Consider the following 12078-nt stretch of genomic DNA (forward strand, 5'->3'; position numbering starts at 1 on the left):
TCTAATCTAGGAAGTACTGTTCACTCTTCCGAGATACTAGCGATCCCACTCGTTGGAGAGAGGGGCGGGGGATTGGTGGATGGGAACCACCAAGGCAAAGTTTTGGGAGTCATTTATACTGGGGGGCAGTTTTGTACTTTTAAGGAATTAGGGTTTTGTGTGTGAGGGTTTTGTAATTTCTTCAACAAAATAGTGAAAGCTCTGGTTTATCGCTTGGCAGTGAACATTACCATCTTGGGTGAACCATATAACTCATTGTGTTTTGTGTATATGTGATTCTCTTTCATTTTTCTTTTGCAATCATTGGCGTCTTGTATTGTTAATTCTTAAAAATTTTGAGGGAAATGTTGGGATTCCACGCAGAAAGCAAAAATAGGAAACCCACATCAGATGTGAGTGGTTAATATGGAGACTTATAGGTACTTGACACCCTCTCCTTAATGGCTAGCTTTTAAGGATGAATTCAACCAAAGTCCCAACAAATGGTATCAGAGTTGAGATGTGACAACTCTAGTGTACATCTGATGATGGAAAAAATCCCTCTAAGAAGATCTTGGTTTCGACGTATGCCTCCACGTGGAGGGGGAGTGTAGAGGTTCCACGCGAGAGCAAAAATCCCATATCGGATGTGGATAACCTAGTGTAGAGGCTTATAAGAACTTGAGAACCCTTTCCATAATGGCTAGCTTTTAAGGATGAGTTATAAGTCCCAAATAAGTGGTATCAAAGCCACAATTGTAGCAGAGTCAGAGCGTGGCAACCTGGTGTATCTCTGATGATGAAGTCGATCGGTGAATATCTTTGTTACTCCTGCGTGGAGGGGGAGATTGTTAGGGTTCAATGCAGAAGGCAAAAGTAAGAAACCTACATCGGATGTGAATAGCCTGATGTGGACACTTATAAGTACTTGGGCACCCTCTACTTAACGGCTAGTTTTTAAGGATGAGTACTACCTAAGTCCAAATAAGAAAAAGATTCCTAGCTAACGCCCATTATAGGAACATTTCCTACACTTCATGCTATGTGGATCGTTGATGTAACTTTTCTCACTCTTAGATAGAGAAGTCATTGTCTAAATTAGCCATGTGACAACTATGTCTATTTTAATCAAATACCCTCCCATGTATTAGCTTGCATTTATATGTATGGTGATACACTGATACATGCCTATGGTACTACAACAATTACTGTGTGCTCTCCCATAACCTTGCATTTTTAAAGTTCTATATTTTTTTTGGGAAAAAGTTCTCTGTCCGGGAGTGGGGACTACGCCAGCACTCCCATGAGTCTATCTCTCTCCTCCCCCATGTGAAAAGACATCTCTGCCCCCTCATTTTAAGGAGGAGATAGATAGATACATGGGAGTGCTGGCGTAGGCCATACTCCCGTACAGAAAATTGCTTCCCATTTAATTTTTTCACAAGGAAAAATCCAATAAGACTTAAAGTTGACATGTGAGTAGGGGATTTAAGGATCTATTTGTCCCCAGAATTTGAGCCTTACCTGATTTGCCACTTGGTAATCATTGACATTTAAAATTAACATATAGGCTCCTACAACAAATTAAGGTGTAGAATCCATGCTCTCTGTTAACACAAACACCAAAGAAACAAGAAAGAAAAATAAAACAGAGCAAAAATAACTCAAAATATTTAATGTAGTTCACATACCAATGTGATGTGCTACATCCACGAGTGAAGCTGAAGATGATTCACTAAGTAATGGAATAAAATACAATGGATATCTCTCAAGAACACCCAAACATCGCAGCAAGAACTCTCTTCACAATACCCTGACACGAAAACCCCCAATCTAACTTCTTTTTCTTGCTTACACAACAACACTAGAACTTGGTGGTGCTCCTCCAAGTCGAGTCGATCCATCGGGTCGGGTTGATCGGCCCAAGCCCTCTGCTATCATCATAGACCTCACAAAAAAAATCCCTTTTTGGATTTCCACCAAAAATGTCGGAGTGAGGCAAACTTCAAAATAGATTTAAGAATTTGAGACGCACATAACACTCCCAAAAGTTGAAAAATATTAATTTCCAAAAGTGAACTGAAGTCTTGGGTTGATAGTGCATATTGTTTCAATGTAAAAAGCGCCAAAACACCAATAGCATCAAAATGTTTTTTTTTTTTTTTGTTGGCTCACAAGGGAAATAAGGCTACGTAAAGTGTTATTAAAGTCAAACATAAAAATAAAAAAAATAAAAATTGTAAATGTTATCTCACATGATTGTGTCACTAATTCCATTCATTTTAGATGTAGTTATTCAATTTTATTTTACATTGCACCAATATCTCTTGAATTTGTTTAGTAAAATAAAAATTATATTTTAGAAATAAATTTATTAAATATGATAGAAATTTTAAATAGATTAGACATTAATCAGGTTAAGTAATGATTACAAATTTTATTTTTTTCTCTCTTTTTAAACCAATTTCACTTCCTTTCCCTCCCCCATCCATTTGTTTCCACATTAAACCTGCGTAAAAGAAAATTCTTCAGATAAAAAAATAAATGTAAAATTTTATCTGAAATATTTATTTTTACATGTCCTTGAACAAGAAACAAAAGGGGCTTAAAGAAAATGTGCAAACATACGTAATGAATCAGAAAAACTGACAAATGGCTGATTGATAGCACAATCTACTTGTCCAACCATGAAAATGGCCAAATCAGCTTACAAAGTAGCCCATGTCATTGTGCAATATGGATTGCTGATGTGGCAATTTTTTTTTTTTTTTTTTTTTACCGTAGATAGTTAATACATGCCTTGTATTAGTCAAGAGACAAAGTTCAGAGTTAAAATTCAACCAAATATTCGCTCATGTATTTGCATGCATCCCATGTGTGCCCATCCATGCTTATGCATGGTACATCAGAAATTATTGTGCACTCTATCATAGCTATAATTTTCAAAAATCTATTTTGCCACTTGGAAAGTTTTGGTTGAGCTGAAATTTTATGTGAGTACGAAACCTTTGGATATATATATATCTATGTATACAAATTCAGATCCTGTTAGATTTACCGCATGGCAAGTAGACTGGGATAGGGACAATTGAAGAACAAATGCTTAATTAACTGACTCTATATATACTTAGACCAACAAGGGATGCAGGATGACGAAGTAGACACCAATCTTGATTGAAGCAAATCCAAATGCGGAGGCCTTGACAAATAGCTCGCCAAACAATGAAACTATGTCTCAAAATGTTCTTTTTGAACTAGACCAATGAGCACCAGGGAATATTTGAGCATTTAGAATGAACTACCTCCCAAGCCGATTTAGAAGTGAAGGTACCGGACTTGTCCGCTCTCCAGGATATAAGATCTCCTCCTACCGGTGTTGTTCTCTTAACGGAAGAGAGGATCAACACTCCAAGCCACATGCAGAAGAGTAGATCTAACAGGGCCAATGCCCCAATCACCGTCCTCCATGATCTCAGAAACCTACACTATTCTATTCGATCCGGCATCGAAACGGATATGATCCCGAAACAGATATGATCCCCATAATAAGTATCAAGAAGAATTCCATGGGGATGCCAAGGGTCTAACCACAGAAAAATTGATTCACCATTACCAATACTATAACCAATAGAGTCCCTTGACCAGAGGTCTAAACTTCAACATATGCTTCCAAGTTGGGGAAGGTTCCAAAGACTCAGAAATTGTCAAAAATGAGTTTCTTTTTTCTAAGAAATCTATCATATATCCAATCTGACCAAATACACTTCTCCCTAGAGAAAATCTTCCAAATGAGCTTGGAAACCCCGGCTTTACACACATCCTTGACTTGCCGGATTCCAAGACCCTTTTCTACCTTAGGTTTGCAAACGGTATCCCATTCAATAGTATGAAAGAATTTATTGTTATCGCTACCCTTCCATAGAAACACACTCATTAAGAACTCAATCTGGTGAGCTGTAGCAGAAAGAATCTTAAATGCTCCCGACTAATAGATATAAGAAGATTGCATAACTGAGTGAACAAGTTCCACCCTTCCCCATAAGAAAAGTGTTTTGCTTTCCATAACTGAAGCCTCTTCCTGAGAGAGTCAAGGATAGGGGTTTGTAGAGTGATATTGGTGGATCCATCCAAGAGGTCTCTTCGACCAAAGACTAGCCTTATTGGTGATTTTCACATGTTGGTTAGTAGTCACAAATATTCTTAAAATAATCTTTGAGAAGAAAAATTTTATCTACACAACGATGTTAATATTCCAAGGTATAATATACAAACACTAGAGGTTCTTTTTTCATTGACTTAGCAAATCTCATGTACTGCTGCACTTGGACCTACAAGGTGACATTACTCGGCAAAGCAGGCGGTGAAATCTGGGCTATCGTGTTCTAATTGTGTCTTTCCTAGACACGTTGAAGATCAGATGGGGCATGATGCCATGGGTATGTCGAGATTTAGATTTCTTTAGTGGTGGGTGGGTTTTTGTTGATGGCCATGCCGAAGGTGGAGTTCCAGCCTACTAATTTGGTTCTCGATTGTGTCTTGTAATTTGTTTTTTTTGGTTATTTAATGTCAATGACCTTTTAGCCAAAAAAAAAAGGTGACGGTGTAACCTAGATCCGATTGGACTTGGTTCATCCATTTCTCAAATCGTAATTCTCCATGCTATGTCATGTTTGGCTGCACTGTTTCCACAAAAAATTAACAAAAACAAAAGACTTTTTTTATGGTAGAAAAAAAAAAAATTTTGGATAAGAAAAAAATGGCTGGATTGGACCAGGTCGCACTTCACAAGTCTCCAAACAATTAAAGAAGGAAAAGTCACATCAATTGGTCAAAAGGAATAAAGAAAGATCTACTGAAAAAAAATAAAAAAGAGTTAAAGGAGGATTGTAAAGTTTCCATTTAATTAGTAGTTGATGTGGAAGTAAATTCTGAATATTCTCTGTATTTTAGGGGTAAATTTGCTTTAATGCCATGTAAAATCTTCATTTAAAATATTTAATATGGTAGGTGGAGAGACTCCCACGTCTATACGAGGGTGTAGAATAATTAATAGCAGGACTGAGAAGGTTCCTCTGCGTTTGAACAAGTAGGTAGAGAGACTTCCACAAAAATGAGAAATCCAGCACCGCCGCCTTCTTTGACTACTGAGGCATTATAATTTTTCAGCTCCATTGGCACATTGCCCGTTCAAGTTTCACCTCGACGCCATTAACCAATAATCATGGCTCTTATCACATCAGGGAATTATCATCTCCAATCTACAAAACTTAATTTCGTTCTCTTTCAGGTATCATTATTGTATTTCTTGCTCTTAGTTTTAGTCCCTCCTGCAACATCATTGAGATTCAACTTTTCCAGTTTCAATGAATCAGTACGGAATAAGATCAAGTTCCAGAAAGATGCAGGAATAAATTATCCAATCATCGATCTACTTAAAAATCGAAATGATGAAGCAAGTAATAATAGTATGGGTAGAGCATTTTATGGTGATCCAGTTCAGCTCTGGGAGAAGAAAACGGGAATCATAACCAACTTCACCAGCCATTTCTCCTTCACCATCAAAATTTCCACAGGCTATAGCATCCCTGGAGATGGGTTTGCTTTCTACCTTGCTCCTTATGGTCATGTATTGGACACAAATTTCGTAGGTGGTAGTATGGGTCTTTTCCACCTAGTTTCACCTGCAGAAAACATTAACCGACACAACAATAATTCCATTGTTGCAGTGGAGTTCGATACATATCCGAATGATTGGGACCCAGAAAACAATCATATGGCTATTGACATCAATTCTCTCGCATCTGTTACTAATGTCTCATGTAATGGTAGTCTTTCGAATTTGATGATAAGCATTGATACGTTATGGGAGGCTTGGGTTCGTTATGATTCAAGTTCCCAAAACTTGAGTGTTATATTGACTTGTGCTGATAAATCTCTTTCTTGTGAGTTCTGTAGCCTCAACTATAATGTTAATTTGAGGACTTATCTTCCAGAACAGGTCACTGTTGGGTTTTCTGCAGCCACAGGAGCTGCTTATGGGTTGAATCAGATCAACTCCTGGGAATTCAATTCGAGTTTGGAAATTGTTAATTCGAATAATACCCGAGAATCCCAAAAAAGCAATAAGAGAATGGTGGTGGGATTGGCTGTGGGTGGAGCTTCCATGATTACTGTTTTGGGTTTGGGTTTGGGTTTGGGTTTGTTTTTGTTTTTCAGGCGAAGAAAGAATCGAGAAGGTAACACAGATGATGATGTGGTTTTAGATGTGCCCACGGGGCCTAGGGAGTTCTCCTATGCTGAATTGGCCAGAGCAACTAGTAACTTCGACGAGAAACATAAGCTAGGAGAGGGAGGCTTTGGAGGTGTTTATAGAGGCTTCTTGAGTGATCTCAACATGGAAGTTGCTGTGAAGAGAATCTCTAAAGGGTCTAAACAAGGGATAAAGGAGTATGCATCGGAGGTGAAGATCATCAGTCGATTGCGGCATAGGAACCTTGTGCACCTTATTGGTTGGTGCCATCAACGGAAAGAGTTACTCTTGTGTATGAGTTCATGCCCAATGGAAGCCTTGATTCCCATCTATTTCAAAATAAGGGCTCCTTGACATGGGATTTCAGGTACAAGATAGCTCTTGACTTGGCCTCTGCATTACAGTACTTGCACGAAGGGTGGGATCAATGCGTCGTCCATAGGGATATTAAGTCAAGCAATGTAATTCTAGATTCCAACTTCAATTCCAAACTAGGGGATTCCGGTCTAGCTAGGCTTGTGGAAAATGAGGAAGTGTCACAAACAAGTAATGTAGCTGTGGGTACCATGGGAGGATGGCTAGTGGAACAGGGGAAAGGGACACAAACAACCAATGTGGCTGGTACCATGGGATACATGGCACCTGAATATGTTATTACTGGGAAGGCTAGCAAAGAAACTGATGTCTATAGCTTTGGCATTGTTCTCTTAGAAATTGCTTGTGGGAGAAAGGCAATTGAGATGAGGGTTGACCCAAGTGCAATAAGTTTGATTGAATGGGTTTGGGAGCTCTATGGAAGAGGAAAACATCTAGAAGCGGCTGAACCAAGTCAAGGTATGGATTCTGACAAACAAAAAATAGAGTACTTGATTGTTGTTGGGCTATGGTGTGCTCAACGAGATTACGATCTCCGACCTTCTATTGGGCAAGCTATTAATGTTCTCAAGTTTGATGCTCCACTGCCAATTCTCCCATATTGTAGGGTGCCTGTTTCTTCTTCTTTCAATAGCGTTATTACATTCTCGATTACATCGTCCTATGGTTCCACAGAACCTTCGTCGAGTAGCTGCGCCACTGATTTATCTGTATTAAAGAAATCATCTCCTTCATCTTCTCCCTCGGCATCCCTCTTGTATAATACACGTTAAGCTGAATGTAATGTATTGAATTCAAGATTGTAGTTCTTACCCTCTCATCCTTTCTCTTTTAATGTAATTTTAATAGCAGATCTTTTTGACTTTCTCTTCTCTAATTGGAATTGTTTTGATACATTGGGACAATTTTTCTCTCCCTTCTACTTAATCTATATTTACAGGAAAGAGAACAGTACTGGGTTGCCTGTGGTGCATGGTCGTGCACCTAGACATAGGGCGGTCGTGTGATATGACTGTTGTGCCCCAAGGGATTTCCCCATTACCATAATTTTGCAGTGGTCATTTCGTGCGGCCCTGTGTCTGGGCGCAGGGTCCGCATACAGCACGCAACCAAGTAGTATCCTTTCTCCCTTAGTCAAATTCCTTTATTCAAAGTTTCTTTTCTGATTTTCCAAAAAGGAAAACTTTCACTTCTCTCCCTCCCTCCTCTCCCCTCCCAAAGTTTAGTGCAGCCCTCTCGCAGCCTCTTTGCCATCTCCCCCCACCCCCAACCAATCGATGAATGGTTGATCTTAATCTACTTGAAGAACATTAAGTATACGATGCCGGTTTGGTTCCATTTCCATGTACTGCAAAATGTCAAAATATTCTCTAATTTATACACATGGTTTACAAAATTGGATCGTGTTGATTTATCCCAGTTCCGATTATGTCTCATAATCTTTTTTTTTTTTTTTCGTGAATATGTGTTATAATCTTATTTTGGATCGGTCATGTATGCACATAGATATTTATTTTTTGGAGATTTTTACTTTCTTTATATAAAAGCTCAAATGAAACTTACCTCTAACACTTTTGAATCGAAAACTCCAAAAAAAAAGATAAGTAGAAAACCTGATAATTAAAAATAAGACCAAATATATATGGTCTGTAACTTTAGTAGCTTTGGGATGGATAAAGAAGTGGTGAATATTGAGGAGAGGGAGATCCAATCAAGGACTATTCCTTGGTTTGTGAGACAGCTTTGGAATAATCTTCTTCCTTATTTGAATAATATTCATTGGAAGATTACTCACAGTTTTAGGGAAGCGAATCTAGTGGCAGATTTTTTTGCTAAGTTTTCGGCTAAGAACAGTGTTTCTTTTGTTTGGGATTTTGATTTCCCTTTTCCTGTGAATGGCTTTTTACCTGAGGATGCTTTAGGTCGCCAAAGATTCAAGTTTGGCTAGTTTGAGGGAGTCCCTCTTTCTTTTGATGTGGTTAGGGCCTGTTGCCCTGTCTCTTATTCTAGTTTTCGTCTGGGTATACCTGGACGTTAAATTCTTGTATTGTCTTTTTCTTATTAATCCATTCTTTGCTGATCTTTAGCCAAAAAAAAAAGAAAGAGGGAGAACCTGCAAAGTGACCACTTTAGATATTTGAAATCAATCGTAAATAAGGAGGGCGGCATAGATAACAATGTTACCCAAAGGATTGAAATTGGGTGGATGAAGTGGAGAGGTGTGATTGGAATACTGTGTGATCGACCTATCCCTTTAAAGCTTAAAGGAAAATTTTATAGGACTGTCATTAGACCAGTTATGATATACGGGGTGGAATGCTGAGTTGTGAAGAAGTGTCATATGAATAAACTAGGTGTTGTAGAGATGAGGATGTTGAGATGGATGTGTGAGAAAAATAGGGAGGATAAAATAAAGAATGACCATATTAGAGTTGGATTGGGAGTAGCTCCAATTGATGATAAACTTTAGAGAGAGTCGTTTGAGGTGGTATGGTCATGTTCAATGGAGGCCTTCAGATGCCCCAGTATAGAGGAGCGACATGATCCTCATTGAGGGAACCAAAAGAATCACTAGCATGCCTTAGATAATCTTAAGAGAAATGGTTAAGAAAGGCATGCTTAGCTTAGGCCTTGTTCCTAGCATGACCTCAAATAGAGTTGATTGGAGATCAAAGATTCATGCAGTTGATCCCATGTAGTTGGACTTTGATGTTGTGATGCTGTTTTTTTGTTTTCCTTTCAAGACTTAGAGCAGAATGTTGGATAGTTAAGAAACGGTATGTAGCTAAGAAAGAATGATGCCCTAGAGTTTGTGTCGGTGTTATATGCCCCCCTTTCCCCTTTACTTCTTTATTACAGTACACTGCCTCTACAAGAATCCATATAGCCGACCCCATTAAGTTGGGATAAGGCTATGATGTTATTATTGTATGTACGAAATCTACATTTTTTCTTTTGGAATTCTTTTTTTCTAGGATTTCAGCCCGTTCCTTGACAATTCCAATTCATTTTGGTGCAAATTGAAATCAATGGAGGCAGATCCCATACTCGGTTATGAGTTTTTAAACCTTGAATCCATAGTGAAATTCACCATGATTGGCTATATAATGCAACAACCGAAAACAAGTTCGCATAATTTTTTTGGGAAAAGGTTGGGTATGCTAGTGGTTTACCGTAAACTAGCACCCTATGTGTCTATCTCTCTCTTCCTTCCTTTAAAGGGTAAGGGATTCATTTCAAAGGGGGAAGAAAGAGATAGACACATAAGGTGCTACCTTACAGTATACCGCTAGCATGCCCATCTCTCTCCCTTTTTTTTTTAAACCAAACTATTGATAACCTCTTAAGTAGGTGGGTGCTTTTCAACCATTTGACTGGTTCGAAAATTCGTGTTAATGCAAGGTATGATATGGAAATTGTTATCTCCTCCAATTTGTTGCCCCCTCCAATTCCTCCAATTCCTCACATGGGAGGCAAAAATGACCACCCTACCCCCTACCCAAAAACACTGCCCAAGGTGGGGTCTATTCCCCCTATTAGAGGAATTGAAAGTACCCACGAATTGGAGGTGATAATTATTCATGATATGGTTACTTTATGAATCTCAACTCAACATTGGCTAATAAGAAAGGTTACCCAATAGAGAACATATTGATTAAGTTAAAATTAAAACTCTTCACATGTGAGGAGTCTCGTATCCAATCACAAGTCACAACCATCGAAACTTATATAGCAGTCAATAGCATAAAAAGGGTCTAATTGCTGTCACCACCTACCTTTCTCTTTTAGGGAGAACCTACGAAGATGCTTCGTTGATGGAATTATAATCCTATTTATAACACTAAACACCCTTATTATTCAGAAAAGGTTAAAGAGAAGATACGGATCTAATTTTTATTAACTTTAAGATAAAATTAATGAATTAAAATGACTCAGTCCTCCCATGTCATTTTCTTATACAACTTCCACTGACATCCATCCAAAGTTTGAAAGTGAATGAAAATATTATTTATCTTAAAGTGATGGAAACTGGGAGGTAAGGTTGTCTCCAAATCTGATAGGATGGACACTATAAAATAAAAAGTAAAAAGAAAGAAAGAAAAACACAGTCTTTGCATTTTTATTTTTTTTCAAATTGGAAGTTTTTATATATTTTTCTTTAAGGGGGTGGATCTGGGGAGGGGAAAGGTCACAGTTCATCTTTGCATATTTTTCTTAATGAGTGAGAGATATCCCATCCATGAACTTATATTATATCTCAGCCTCCGATCATGTGTAAGAAAAATATTCACAAGTTATTAGAGAAGCAGCCTGTTCTCTATCTAATTCATGAAGTACTGTTCACTTTTTCCTAATACCAACAATCTCACTTGTTGGAGAGTGGGCCAGGGGGTTGGTGGGTGGGAACCCCAAGCTAAATTGTTGGGAGTCGTTTATATTGAGGGCAGTTTTGTACTTTCAGGAAATAAGGTTTCTCTATATCGTAATGCGCAAGACCCTCTATATAGTGTGTATCCTGCGAGGCAAGGTGTGTGAGGGTTTTGAAAATTTTTCAACATAATAGTGGAAGCTTTGGTTTATCGCTCGGCCGTGGACATAACCCATCTTGGGTGAAACACATAAATCGTTGTGTTCTGTGTGTATATGAATTGCTTTCGTTTTTCTTTTGCAACCATTGGCCGGTTATGTTATTATTTCTTAACAAAAATGTTGAGGAAATGTTAGGGATCCACTCAGAAGGCAAAAGTAAGAAATCAACACTGGATGTGAGTAGTCCGATGTGGAGACGTGTAGTTACTTGGGCACCCTCTACTTAACGGCTATCTTTTAAAGATGAGTTCAACTCAAGCCCCAACATGTGGTATTAGAGCTGGGGGTGTGGAAACTCCGGTGTGCAACGTGTACCTCCAAGAATGGAAAAAATCTCCCGAGAAGATCTTGGTTCCCAAGAATGTCTCCATATGGAGGGGGAGAATATTGGGGTTCCATGTGAAAGCTAAAATCACGAGAGAAAAAATCCCATATCGTTTGTGGATAACCTAGTGTAGAGGCTTATAAGGACTTTGGCACCCTCTCCGTATGGCTTGCTTTTAAGTATGAGTTCTACTTAAGTCCCAACAAGTGGTATCTGACACAAGCTAGGTTATGGCAGAGCAGGGCGTGGCAACGTAATGTACCTCCGATGATCAAGAAGATCTTGGTTACTCTAGTGTGGAGGGGAAAATTGTTACGGTTTCACGGGGAAGGTAGAAGTAAGAAATCCACATCGGATGTGAGTAGCCCAATGGGATGAGTTCTACCCAAGTCACAACAAGAAAAAGATTCCTAGCTAACGCCCATTGTAGGAACATTTCGTACATGTCATAGCTATGTGGATAGTTAATGTGACTTTCCCAAGATTGAGCTCCTCTCCAGGGAGCCCAGCACGCCCAGGGGGCATCAGTCTTTGGGCTGTGCTGCATACATCCCTAAGC

General features: G+C 38.7%; 1 pseudogene; it reads left to right on the plus strand.

The window, feature by feature from the left end:
* The first annotated feature begins 5200 nt into the window (after positions 1 to 5200).
* On the plus strand, positions 5201 to 7377 carry LOC122663243 (annotated as a pseudogene).
* The last annotated feature ends 4701 nt before the right edge of the window (positions 7378 to 12078 follow it).

The sequence above is a fragment of the Telopea speciosissima genome, chromosome 5 (genome assembly GCF_018873765.1).
Source record: "Telopea speciosissima isolate NSW1024214 ecotype Mountain lineage chromosome 5, Tspe_v1, whole genome shotgun sequence".
NCBI classification, from domain to species: domain Eukaryota; kingdom Viridiplantae; phylum Streptophyta; class Magnoliopsida; order Proteales; family Proteaceae; genus Telopea; species Telopea speciosissima.